This window comes from Ursus arctos, unplaced genomic scaffold, assembly GCF_023065955.2.
Source record: "Ursus arctos isolate Adak ecotype North America unplaced genomic scaffold, UrsArc2.0 scaffold_5, whole genome shotgun sequence".
Taxonomy (NCBI): Eukaryota; Metazoa; Chordata; class Mammalia; order Carnivora; family Ursidae; genus Ursus; species Ursus arctos.
The window spans coordinates 49,288,934-49,302,932 of record NW_026623067.1 but is presented as its reverse complement, the minus strand read 5'-3'; the positions used below and the strand labels follow the sequence as shown (position 1 = coordinate 49,302,932).

Below are 13,999 nucleotides of genomic sequence, written 5' to 3'. Positions count from 1 at the left end.
TGGAACTTCTCCATTGCCTGTGGCTCTAAAGTTCTGGGCCTTCTCTTGTGTCCCCTCATTGTGGAAAAATGACAGATACATCTCATCTAGGAATTTTACATGTTTCAGGTCATTAATTATCTTTATGCCCAGGAAGAATGCAAGAAAGGCAAGATGAAGGCTTACAGTCTCACATGATTACAAAGGTCAGGAGAATATGGTAAATGAGTGAAGGAATGGGAGTAACAAAGATCAAATATGAGAGTTATAATCATATCCTTTATTTTTATTGCACTTCGGTATAAGGTTGTAACATAAACATATATTGGAGATTAAATTTTCTGATGTAAAATTTAAATACCCAATTAGATGATATTTTGGTTATTATATTTTTCTTGTCGGATCCATTATTTTGTTATCTTGAACCAGAGAAATGTGACATTTTTCTTCTGTATCATCTGGGAGCAATATTAATTTTCTTCAAACTAATAATGTAAGTTTTTCACAGATAGGGTCTTTTTTTTTAATTTAAATTCAAGTTAGTTAACATTTAATGTAGTATTGGTTTCAGGAGTAGAAGTTAGTGATTCATCATTTGCATATAACACCCAATGCTCATCCCAACAAGTGCCCTCCTTAATGCCCATCACCCATTTAGCACATCTCTCTTCCCGCTTCCCTTCCCCAACCCTCAGTTTGTTCTCTATAGTTAAGAGTCTCTTATGCTTTGCCTCCCTCTTATGTCATTTTTCCTTCCCTTCTCACAGATAGGATTTTCTAAAACATAGATCTTGTTCAGCTTTTTTGCATATTTAAAATGTCTGCGTTATTTATTGAATTCAGTTCATGGTTACTTTTTAGAGCTACACTTCAGAACACTAACTTTCTTTTTTTTTTTTTTTTTTTTTTTTGATTTTTATGTACATCAGTATTAGCTGAAAAAAGGCAAACTGATACAAGTTTGTTCATTTTTATAAATTTTGAAATCAGATAACTTTTAGAATCAATTCTTAGGTCCACAAGGGATAATCATCACTTAAATTTCTGAAAAATGATTTCTGCATATGAAAGTAGGCCAGATTTTTCCTGGTTAAGTCAGTTTCCCAAAGGCACAATTTGGTTAGAAATAAGATAAATAAAATGAATGATTTGTTTGTGTAAGTGGTTATGAACACACTTGTAGAGAAATAGTGTATAATGTCAACCAAAGGCCCAGTCTTTGACTAAATCTTCATTAATGAGTTTAGCTGACACTTTTCTTAGATAACACAAACCAATTTCTTACAAACACCCACCTCCCCCACCCCACAAAACACCTTCAGTCTCACACATCTATTGTACCTACAGTCCCTCAGGAAAACACTGATGTGTGTCCCATGCTTCAAACCATGGTAGTACATCCACTTCACAGGATTCATGGCTACATTCAAGACATGTTCTCTTTTTCTAATTTAAATGTGACCCCCCACACTGAATTATGAAATACATGTATGTTGTGTGCAAACTGCCAGCATTGGTCTAAGTTTATAAAGCAAGTGCGGGGTGAGCACTGACCTGCTAGAGCACCACCTGCATCCCTGTGCCTAGTGCTCTCAGCACAAAAACAGTTTCCTGAAAGGCCCATTACCAGTGTGATACTCAGAAGCTAGTCAAACACTTCAAACCTTCCAGACATCACAAACAACTATAGCTAATAGGGTGGTATTTATATCTTTTATATCTGTACTCTCATTGGTGGGTGTGGAGGACTACAAATGATTGCATCTTTTCAGGTAACTTTGTTCTCTATGTCTCTTCACCCCAGCTTCAACATGCTAAGAAATGTTATGTTAAACTTATATTTACAAATGGTAGTTTTTGTTCAGGATGCACTTTCTGCTCTAGTCAACCTTTTTATAAACCCATCCTTGGTAAAAGCTTTTCATGCCAAGATTTTTTTTTTTTTTTTTTTTTTTTTTTACTTAATACATTTTACACCAGTAACACTACTGTAATTCCAGCCCTTGTTTCCAGTCCATTAAGTTTTTCATCAAGTTAACTTTGTCATTAACATGTCTTTGCTATTCTGGTCATACTTCTTACTGTGGTTCATTTCATAATAGCTTCTTAAGTCATGTAAATTTAATACAGTGTGCATTAATATTTGGTGTGCAGTATTTGTCACACAGGAATAGTCTACTTCCACAGTAACATACGCTCTTCAACTACTCCTGAAATACATGGCTCTATCAGTCTTTCACTTTCTCCTTTTTAGTGCACAGAAAAGCAGTGTGATGTGATGATAAATGGCAACTCCTGGGCAATGTAAGGGAGACATCCAGTAGTAATGGCAGTTGTGATAAATCTGAGAACACCTGCCCAAGGGCAGCAGCTTTTATGAATTAGGGTTAGATTTACCTGAAAGCCCAAAATTACAGAGCTTAAATAAAAATATAAATGCATTTCTCTTAATAAAAGTCCAGGAAAGCAGACCTCAGCCAGTATGCCATCAGGAAAATAGGCCCTTTTTCTCCTAACTGCCCTCACACCCTCCATCAGCAGCTTCCCCCTTGTGATTCAGCATGCTTGCTCTAGCCATTATATCCACATTCCTCCCAACAGTAAAAGGAAAAGGAAGAAGAAAGCATGCTCCCTCCCTTTGAGAACACTTCTGAGAAGGTTCATACACCACTTTCACTGACATCCTATTGGCTAGAATTCCTGGCCACACCCACCTGAAAAGGAAGCTGAGTCTTTAGGTGACCATGTGCTCAGCCAAAAACTGGGAGAACAGTTACTGTTAACAAAAAGGAAAACGGATCCTGGAAAACAACTAACTGCCTATGCCACATGACTACTGGGCTCCAGCTAGTTTAGGCCATGTGCAAATGTGGACCTATTGAGACGAAATGCTAGTTACTCAAGAGAAGTGAAAATCCATATTTTTATGTGAAATGGTATAATTTTTTTATGTTGACACGTGATTCAAAAAATGTTCATAGCTTGAGAATCAAAGTATCTGTGGTCTACATCCTATCTCTTATGTAGATGAGAGTATAGAAAATCATGAAAAAGATCTGTTACATGTCTTCATGTTGCAACATTTATGCAAAAGGCAAAAAAGGATTTATCTTGGTAGGATGAAGTTGCAGGTATTAACAAATGTTTATCCTCAGACGGGAGACACACCTGCCCCTTACTAGGTATTGATACAGTGAAGAACTATATCCATATTAACTTGTGGGGGGGGAGCAGTGCAGGGACAGGGGAAGAGTGAGAGAAAGAATTTTAAGCAGGCTCCATGCCCATTGTGGAGCCTGATGTGGGGCTCAGTCTCACCGCCCCGAGATCATGACCTGAGCTGAAATCAAGTCAGATGCTTAACCGACTGAGCCACCCAGATACCCCAAAGTAGTTTTGAATATATTTTGAAGGTAGAGTTGGCAGAAAAGAAGAGAAGAGTCAAAGATGATGCCCAGATTCTTGGCCTGAGCAACCAAAAGAATAGAGTTGCTATTAAATGAGACAACACAAAAGAAGGGGGAAATATCAGGGACTGTATTGTGGACATTTAAATTGGAGATACTTACTAGACATCTGATAGGAGAGGCCCAGTAGGCACTGAGATATACAGGTCTGGAGTTCAGGAAAGAGTCACAAGCTGGAGATACACATTTGGGTACCATGAGTAGACAGATGGTATTTAAAGCTCCAAGACTGGTTCAGATCACCTGTGGAATGAGTGTACAGAGATGAGAAAAAGATCAAGGGTTGAAACCCAGGCACCCCAACATTTAAAGGTCAGATGAGAGGGAAACTGCTGAAAGACCTGAGAAGGAATGGCCAGGAAAGTAGGAAAAGAGGTGGTCAAGTGTGTTACAGTAATCAACTCTGTCAAATGATGTTGACAGGTCAGCTAAGATGAGGACTAAAAAGGGACCATTGGCTCATGCTCTCAACAACCACATCAGCTTCCAGTCCTGGAAGAAGAGCAAGTTTCTCCAGAAGATTTTTCCTTGCCAGATCCCAGTTTAGTGCTCCTTTGGCATGTAACACATATCTATATAATAGCATTTAAGCATTCAACAAAAATATAGCTATTATTTATTATTCCCCAAGTACTACTCTAGGCTGGCAGTCTAACAAAAAGTCAACAATCCTTTCTCATGGAGCTTTCATTTTAATGGGGGAGGGGAGGGCACAGACAATAACATTAAAAAGAAAATTTGTATAGTATGTTGAAGGTACTAAGTACTATGGAGAAAAATAATACAGGGAAGGGGTATAAGGAATATAAGGAGTTATAATTTTAAATAATGTGCTCAGAAAAGGTCTGTCTGAGCAAAGAGCAAGCCACATGGGTACCTGGAAGAACATGACTGGCAGAGGGAACAAAACACAAGCCCTGAGGCAAGAATACGCTGGCCATGTTCAAGAAATAGCAGGGAAGTTGTGTGGTTAGATCAGAGTAAGCGAAAAGGAGAGTGTTAGGAGAGAAAGAGAGGTGGCATATTACCCAAGAAGTTGCCAGGTCTTATCCAGCAAATACCAAAGAGAGGCCAAAGGAAGAGGTAACCATTTCCTGCAGTTCTCACTAAATCAATCTTTAAACTTCAAAACAATTTAAAATAAAAAATCCTCCCATAGATTTTGACTGGGGGGGGGGGGGAAGCTGCTCTTAAAATTTACAAATGTTACTCTATGTAAACAATACAACTACCTAGCAACAGTGTATGTATTAACTATTGATGTTAACACTACAAGACTGCAAATAACCTACATGTTTATTGATAGGGAGCTGATTAAGTAAATTATGGTTGAGTCATATAATATAGAAGTAAAAGATGAATAAGTTTTCTATGGAAGTATCTCAAGATATATTTAGTGAAAAAAAACAGGTACACAGCAATGCGTATGGTATTTAGTATTTGTATTGTCAAGATATATTTAGTGAAAAAGAATAGGTACACAGTAATGCATATGGTATTTAGTATTTGTATTCAGAAAGACACAGGAAGAATAAGCTTTTAAAAAAAAAATCTTTTACATCTCTAGAAGTATATAAGAAAGGCATGAAGGGGTGCTTGGGTGGCTGAGTTGGTTAAGCGGCTGACTACTGATTTCTGCTCAGGTCGTGATCTCAGGGTCCTGGGGATTGAGTCCTTCATTGGGCTACATGCCCAGCACATAGCCTGCATGAGATTCTCTCTCTCCCTCTGCCCCTTTTCTGCTCACTCTCTCGCTCTTAAATAAATAAATAAATAAATAAATAAATAAATAAATTTTTATTAAAAAAATAGGCATGGATGGGAGAGGAGGTGGAGGGAGATTTTTCACTGTATGCCTTTTTGATATGAAAGTTATGTGAATGTGTTACCTGTTCAAAAATAATAATTTTAAAGCAGTTCCAGACAGATTAAAGATCTAAATTTAATAAGAAAACCTAGATTTTAGAAAACAAAAATGAGTACATTTATGACTTCAGAAAAAGGAAATAATTCTAGTATAAGAGGCAAAATGCAAAAAAAAATAGGGAAAATATTGATCAACTTAACTACATTAAAAATTTTTAAACTTATGAAAAACAAAAATCCTCATAAATTAAAATATAACCCTTAGATTGAGAAAAGATATTGTAAAACCTATAACTGACAAAATTAGCACAAATTAACAAGAACAATATAAATAACTATGTAAAAATAAGCAAATGACATGAAAAAGCAATTCAGAGGAGACATCTCAATGGCTAAAAAAATATGAAAAATGTTTAGTATCCAAGGAATCCTGAAAATATATATTAAAACAACAGTGGGAAACCATTTCCCACCCATCAGACTGGCAAAAATAGAAGGTTTAAAAACATGGAATGTTGACAAGGATTTGGGGAAAGGTGAACTATTCTATAATGTGGTGGGAGTGTAAATTAGCACCACTTAGAAGTAAGTCAGTCAGGGTCCTCAATAGGAAGCAAAAAAACTAAATGACTAATTTAAAAAGAAAAGGTGTTTATGTTTGTTGAAAAAGTACTAAGAAGCTTACAGACTTCCACAAAGCCTGGGTAACAGGCTTGGAAAAAGAGAACAAAGGAATGCTCTGCTGACAATCCAGAGCAAATTTTATGCCAGTGAACCAGTCTGGGGAGCCGTCGTCCATGCCTCTAACAAGCACAATTTCTTGTGTCACTAGATTCAACATCAGTGTCCTGAGTGGGGGAAGGGAGTGGGAGATATCTGTTTGGCCCAGCTTTAGTCACAGCCTTGTGCTCTAGCTGCCCAAGGGGCTGGCAGAGTATCACACACTTCAGCTTCTATAATGGGAGGTGAGCTCTGCCTCCTATGAAGTCTTATAATAGAAGCTTCCTCAAATATAGGAAGAGGGTTCAGATTCAGGGCAGCGAAAAAATACCAAATTCCATAGAAAAGAACAATCTATTCCATGACCAGCAATTCCATTTCTGAGTGTAAACCCTAGAAATTTTGCTACATGTGTTCAAGCAAATATTTACTCATATATTCACTGCCACATTGTCTCCAAAAGGGAAAAGTTGGAAGTTACCCAGTTTCATTCATTAGCAAGCAAATGGATAAATGGTTTTACTCATACAGTATAATACTATATTGTAATTAAATGAATGAACAAGATCTATATGTATCAACATGAATAAATCCTCAAAAACAGTGGTGACAAAAAAACACAGTTGCAGAAGAATACACCGTATGATAGTATTTACATAAAATTTAACCATATGTAAAATTATAGTGTATATATATATATATATATATATACATATATATATATATATATAAAATAAGAAACACGTTCATGGAAATGATACATAGCTACTTCAGGATACCTTTGAGAAAAAGAGAGGGGTTAGGGTAGTTTTAACCATAACACTTTATTTCTTTAAAAAAAGGAAAATTTGGAAAATATTCATATTTGGATTGTGGATGATGTCAGTTTCACCCAGATCCCATTGGATTACTTAATGGCCTCAATAAGTCAACTCAGACACAACTTTCTGTCTCAGGTCTGCCTCTGGGGAACTTGATAAGACCATCTATTAACACAAGCTCCTACTTCCCCCAACACATGCCAGTAACTCTGCCTTCCCTCTGTTACCTAGGGTGAATGTGCATGTTCAGATCTAAGGTCAAATTCTCTACCTGTGTACCAAATCCCACCCCTCTCATATACTCCAGGACATCACTACAAGAGTTGTCTTCTTTCTGGCCTTCTGAAGTATACAAACATACTGTAAACGCCACTATCTTTAACAACAACAACAACAAAACACCAAAAACTCTAGATCCAATTCCCCTTCCTGCCATGAGTGCATTTCTTTGCTTGTTTACATCACAAAAGCCTTTGATAGAAATTGTCTAAACTTTTCTCCAATTTCTGTCTTCCCACTTACTCTTGAAACTCACTCAAATGAGATTTTCATTCCTTGGACTCCTCCAAACCTGTTCTTACCATGGTCAACCAATGGTTTCCATATTGCTAAATCAATAGTCAACTTCTGATCTTCAGTTTACAGCATTTGACACAGATAAGCACTTCCTCTACCTTGAAACACTTTCTTCCCTTGCTGTAATAAAAGCTGGGGTTATTGTTTAGCAACTACCCCTCACACTTCCACTGTGGGCATTTCTTTTTTAAAATTTGAGTCATATGATGTCATTTCTCTACTAAAAAATGCTTCCCTTAATTCTTTGATCTCATTTATTACTGATGCCCTCACACCAATTCAACCACTCTGGCTTCCTTGCTGTTCTGTGAACATAACTATCCCAGGCACACTCATGCCCCAGGGCCTTTGGCCTTGCTGTTCCACCAACTAGAATGCTGTTACCCAGTTGGACACACAGGCTTGCCCACCTCACCTCCTTAATATTTTGGCTCAAATGCCTCCTTCCATTGAGGTCTTCCCTAACCACTTTAACATTGCACCTCCCTATCTCCAACTTCCCTCTCCCCTTTCTTCTCTATTTTTCTTCATAGCAGTTACCACAACATGAACACCACATATTTTATTTATTCATCTATGGTTCCAATTAGAATGTACATTCCAGAAGAAGAGATAATTTTTTTTTCATCTGTTTTCTTGTCTGTTGAATCTTGAGGGCTTGGAATATAGCAGTACTTAATAAACATTTGATAAATGAAAGAATCCGTCTGACATTCTACGTATTTGAAATTTCATCAATATATGTAGATATTTAGAGATAGACTATAGAGAGATAGACTCAAAGGGAAATACAATTAAGTAAATGTCTCCAATTCACAAAGGATCTTCCAAATCTACTAAACTGTATTTATGTTTTTATTATAAAAGCGGAGTTTACCTAAAAGGAAGGAGAACTCTTGAGTCTCCTCGACTTCAACATTCTCTTAATCTTGAGCTTTCATCTGTTTTGCATTCCTTTCAATGGCTACTATGTGCGTTCTCAACATTTTACACAAAACATTTAAAGCCTCTTGTTCAATGCAATAGGGTTAGGTGTAGAAGGCAAACTATATGTGTGGAAAATACGCTTCTGGCCCACTGAATGTTCTCCCTATCCACCATTCCTGGTCGTCTGGATCCTTTGTCAGGATTCCATGCTTGAAACTTAGAGCACAAACCCAGAGGCCATGTTTGTGAGGAGCTTGGGTCAGGACTGCAACCTGTCAGGTTATTTTTCAAGTTTCTAGAAGACAACTCAATTCCAGTTTTTGGTTTTGCTTCCTAAGCACGGAACTTCTTCGGACTTCTGTTTGGCCTCCCAGCTGTTGATGCCATGACCCCAAAACTTAACAGAGGTTAAGAGGATCATAACTAGCCACAAGGCCAGGTAAGTTAAAAAATAATGGAGCACGCATACACATACCTGAAGTTCATCCTCGCTCCACTCCCCAAGCCCACAGTAGCAGATAGGGAGAAATCAGTTTGCTAGACTTTGTTCTCTGCAGCAGCTAGTGTGACTAACCAGGAAAAAAGTTAACTCAGATTTTATATTTGTTTCCACTGCTCTAAAAACCCCCTCCACTCCCCAGTATTTGCAGCAATTTTGTCCAGTTTCTTATTAAGCAGGGATGGAGCTGACCCAAATTGGGCTTCTCTCCTTGGTTGGGTCTGGCCTCCATTTTAGATATGAGTTAACCCTCCGAAAAGCTTTATCAGAAGCAGGAACAACCCCCCCCCCCGCCCCCCCCCCCCCCCCGCCAGCCTCACCTTGGCCAGGTTTTCCTCATTTCACATTTTTCTACAATTCATTCCTGAGTCATGCATGACGACGACTTTCACACAATTTACGTTACGTCTCCAGATGACCTCAGGTGATGGCAGGGGTGATCAGAAAGAAATGTAACAGTCCAAAGGTCAGAACCCATATCCCAAAGTGGCCCGCAGTCGCTCGTAGCCGGCCACGCACCGGGGCTCTGGGCGCGGAGGAGGGCGGAGGCGGGGCGCTCGCTCCGGGAGAGCGGCTAGCTCCTCCCTCCCGCCCCTCGCGGGTACCTGGCGGCGGGCGGGGGCGGTGCTGCGCGGCGTCACGCGGCGGGGTGGGAGAGCGGGCAGGTGACACCCCGGCGTCTCCTCCCCTTTTCCAGCTCGGTTGGCGGCAGGGGCAGCAGGGGCAGCAGGGGCCGCTGTGAGGAGCTCCGCGCTCGCGCAGCCGCCCGCCGCCGCCGCCGCCGCCGCCCTCTGCTCCCGCGCGCGCCGGCCGCTTCGGCTCCGCTCCCCGCGGGGTGAGTGCGGGACTCCAAGCCCGCGGGCTGGGGCCAAACTTTTCCGGGGCGCGGAGAATCGATGGGGGAAGGGAAAGAGACCCCGTCGGCAGGGGTCCGGAGCAGCCGGATGGAGGGACCTCGGCGCGGCGCGCGGGCAGCGGGATCCGGGTGCGGGAGACCGGGGATCCTGGCCAGGCCCGCCGCGGGCTGTGGGGAGGCGCTTCGGAAGTTCTCGCACCACGGCCTGTGGGTGCGGAGGGCGAAGGCCCTTGCCGCGTGAGGGCGAGCTACCGCGCTCACCTGCACGCTCCCTGGGAGCCCCCCGCCGCCTCGGCATCCCAAAGGGCGGGTGCTCCCGGGCCGCCTCGGGGCTTTGAGCCTCCCGGAGCGCTCCCGCGGGGCGGGGACCCTGCTACTCCGGCCGGGAGGGCTCGCTGGTGGGACTGGGAGAAGGACCAGCTCGACCTTGGCCGCCGAGGTCACTTTCCCAGCTCCGGGATCTGGCCTCGCAAGCCCCCCACCCCCCAAATTCCCGAGCTCCTTTCTTTCTGCTTCCTTACCCTCTGGGACGCTTTTGTGTCCTCGAGGCCGGAATGAACTTGGGGGGCTGCTCTCGTAGCGTGGCGCTGCCTCTTTGGCTCCCTGAGCTGGACTGTGTCCCGACGACTGCCCCTGGCTGAGGAGGGTGATGAGTATTTAGCCGTAGAACAGGTCGTGCTGGAGATGGAGATGGGAAAGCCTGTTGTTTCATCTTCCAAGGTATCGTTGGTTAGGAAATTGGCCTTTCCCCCCTCGTCAGTCAGCGCTGATTCAAACTTCCCGGATGCGGAGCGAGCGCTCCTTCGAGCTCCCTGGGGAGCCGGGACAGGAAGGGTCCGGTCTTACCCCTGTCCAGCTCCCGGTGGGGCTGGGGAAACACGGCCCACACCGACTGAAGAATCGTTTCGGCGAGCCAAGCCTTTCCCCTCTGGCTGAGATAGCTCCTCGGAAAGCGTTTTTACTTAACCGCATACTCGCAGGTTACTTTGTTTCACAACTCCCATTTATCTTTCAGCTGCTGACAAGCATCCATACTCTGTGATTACCTCCGCCTTCTTACTGCTCGCTTCCTTACTAATTCCCTCACTTTGTAGTTTCTGCTCCTACTACTGGCCAGAAATTGTTCTCCCCAAGGTCACCGAGGACTAGCAAAATCTTTTCCTCTCAACGGCAGGCATTTATTTAGTGTTTATGTGACGGGCACGGTTCTAAGAACTTACATTAACTCTTAATCCTCGCAAGGATCCTGTGAGGTTAAAGGATTATGTTATCTTCATTTTACGGATGAGGAACCGGATACCTCGTAAATGCCCGTGATCACACAAGTAGCAGGAAGGGATTCCAACTCAGGGGCTCTGGACCAACCACCGTGCGTACTGCCTCATCTAGCATTCCTTTCTTCCTCTTTATTTCCTGAAGTCCTGACCTGAGCTCTTTGAAGCATCATTGACCAGGTTCTCATTCTCGGATCGCTCTTGTGTGGCTTTGTACTAGTCTAGGTTCTTTTTATTTATTTATCATTATTTATTTAGAGATTTCACAGAACCCTTTTCAGTTCTCACCTCTAGTTATGTGATTTAATATTCTGTGCTTTTCATGTGTCTTAATCAATTTTAGAGTAGCATCTGTCAGTTTATACTGTAATATTCCTTGTGGACTTGCCCTCTTTTGCCTCAAAGCATTTTGAGTTAATATCATTTATGTCAGGGGCCCCATCATTATCCTAGTCACTCAGGTGCAAAACTCAGCGATCCTGTCTCATGTCATCTCTTTCCCGATCATGATACCTCTTCAACTTCTACCTTGTCTCTTCCTTCTGGCTTTCATTGAGCCTTACCCCCTCCCTCACGCTTCTTCCCCAGTCTCCCTGTTCCCTACCTCTGAACACTCATTTATCACCTGTCATTTGTCATTTTCTCCTGTTGGGTATCTTCTCTTGTAAATGTTCCATGTCCACGGAAATATTGTAAACAGCTTAGGACATTAAATCTTCAGGCCTTACATGTAGTAGTTGCTTGGTAAACATTTGCAGGATATGATGCAATATGAATTAAGGTAATACACAGGTGCAGTTGATGATGGTAGAAACTTTTTTGAAAATTTTAAGCCAGGTTTTAAAGGGTGTTAAGGATTTTGCGTTCATAGAAATGGAGGAGCTGGCAGACATTGTGGGAGAGGAGAAAAGCCTCTGCTGACTTCGTTGCTGCAGCTAGGAATCCAGTTATCCTGGATAAGCATTAGTTAGTAATGTAGCCGTAGGACCGTATCAGTGGACAGTTATGAATCCTAATCTTACCTTAGCAAAACAAGACATGAAACCAACCACAGTAACTTATAAAAGAAAAAGCCATCTTTTATTGCAAAATATAACACATACATATAAATCCATGAAACATAGATGAAGAGGTGACCACAGTAGGCATATTTAGCAGTGGAATGACTGTCTTCTTATTCTGGCAGGAGATGTGATGATAGTGGGTTGAGACTGCAGACACGCCTAATTGGAACTTTTCCCCAAAAGCTCTGTAAAGGTGATGTGTGCCTGGACTAGTCCCAAGAGGGTGTCACGAAAGAACTGGCTCTGCTTGCAGAGGTTTGAAATGAGGAGAAGAGGAAACCAAGGAGGTACTTAAAGTGAGACTAGGGAACCAAAGAGAGTTTTGACCCATTGAGAGCCATTCTACCACAGTGATGTGTTGCAATTTTGCCTTTGTCTCTCTACATTTTTTCTAATTATTATCTGATGTTTCTAACTATTAGCTAATATTTTTCTATTAGCTAATTAGCAAATCTGATTTCCAAAACTCCTTCTGTTTGTGTTATATTCCAGCAGTTGTAATGTCCTAATCCTCTACTATTGAACAGGTATCAGCAACACTTACAAACAATAATACTTACAGTATTATTACAGTAATACTTACCTTTGCAGTTGTGTCACTTTATGAATTGGGGTTTGTTTCTCATTGGAATGTACGTAAAAGAAAATCCCTGTCCTCAAATTATTTGTAGTTGAGTGGAAGAAATAGGACTTTTCCTAATTTGTTAAATTGTTTATTCTCCTTGGTATGCTATGTATGCAAACATCAGTTTTAGGATATAGAAGAATGCTATTTACCAAACAAATAATTTTGGAGACTTTGTATGTCTATTAGCATGTTAAATTGAGAACTAACCTTGAATTTTAATCTAACATCATATAGCATGGAAAGAAGCCTGCGATAAATACATTTTGAGAGAGGAGTAAATCTTAGATGTGTTTCTGTCACTCATCCAATTTGGACCACTCACAAGTTATGAAAAAGTTGAAAATGAATGCAAATTTAGCATTTTTAAGACTGATCTTCTAAAAAATCGCAATTTCCAATTATTCCTAATTTAAATGTATTAAAAACACCTGTTATTACATTGGGAAGTAAAATTATCTGTTTGGCTAATGATAGAAGTAGCCGCACCATCATAAATCCTTCTAAACAGGCTATTACTGAGATGAACTAAGTTACCATATCACATATAGCATACAGGTCTGCCGTGTAAAATACAAATCTTTATCCGTCTTGAGAAGCAGCCTCACAGCCTTTGAACACAAGCAGTCTAGCTTCTTCGTCCTCTCTGAGATAAGGTAATAGAGCTAAATCTAGCTGAAATTAGGGAGTTTTGGAAGTTGTGTATTCCACAAACATTTAAATGAGTGCCAGTTTTGTGTCAGGCAAAGTGATCAGCAAAATGCCAAAGCCAGGTCAGGGTTTCAGGGAGGTAAACAATTATGGTGCAGTGCGATCAACTATGAGCAACACAGATTGTTGGGGAAGCCAAGTGGAAGAAGGCAGACACAATCGTCCTCTTGAGCCAAAAGAAGAAAGAGTGGGAGTTAGGGCAGCAGAGAAATGAGATGAGGGCAGGAAATCAGATTGAGGCTGGGAGAAGGCAGATGCCTTGCAGAGAGTGGAAATAGTGTGAAACAAGTGCAGAGGAGGGTGTGAGGTGAGGTTGCCTAAGCCTGCAGTTTGCTGAGAGCCTTGTTTGACCTGAAGGATTTGGATTTTCTCCTAAAATCAGAGACATGCAAGAAGGTGAAGGGTCTGTTCACGTTGGAATTTTAAAAGCATCCCTCTGACATTTGTATCTTCACCTTTCCGAAACCTCTCCTCCTACTGGAGGCTCTCTCTCTCTCTCCTCTACCTGACAACTAGCTCATAGCTCGTTTCTCTTTGGAAAGGACAGCCACCTTCAGTGTTTATGTTAGATATCTTGATTATGCTCTGTTGGCATAACAATTTTGGAACAGAAA

At 41.4% G+C, this 13,999-nt stretch overlaps 1 protein-coding gene across 3 annotated transcripts in view; it reads left to right on the top strand.

Moving 5' to 3' along the window:
- The window catches only part of ELOVL7 (ELOVL fatty acid elongase 7), an 88,559-nt gene that overhangs the window by 2,881 nt on the left and 71,679 nt on the right, over positions 1-13,999 (top strand). The window contains exon 2 of one of the 3 annotated variants that reach the window (XM_026498927.4): positions 8,695-8,795. The gene's annotated coding sequence lies outside the window, so the exon portion shown is untranslated. Of the gene's footprint in view, positions 1-8,694; positions 8,796-9,502; positions 9,691-13,999 lie in introns of those variants that run through there. The other 2 variants (XM_048221013.2, XM_057307217.1) reach the window with 2 other exon arrangements.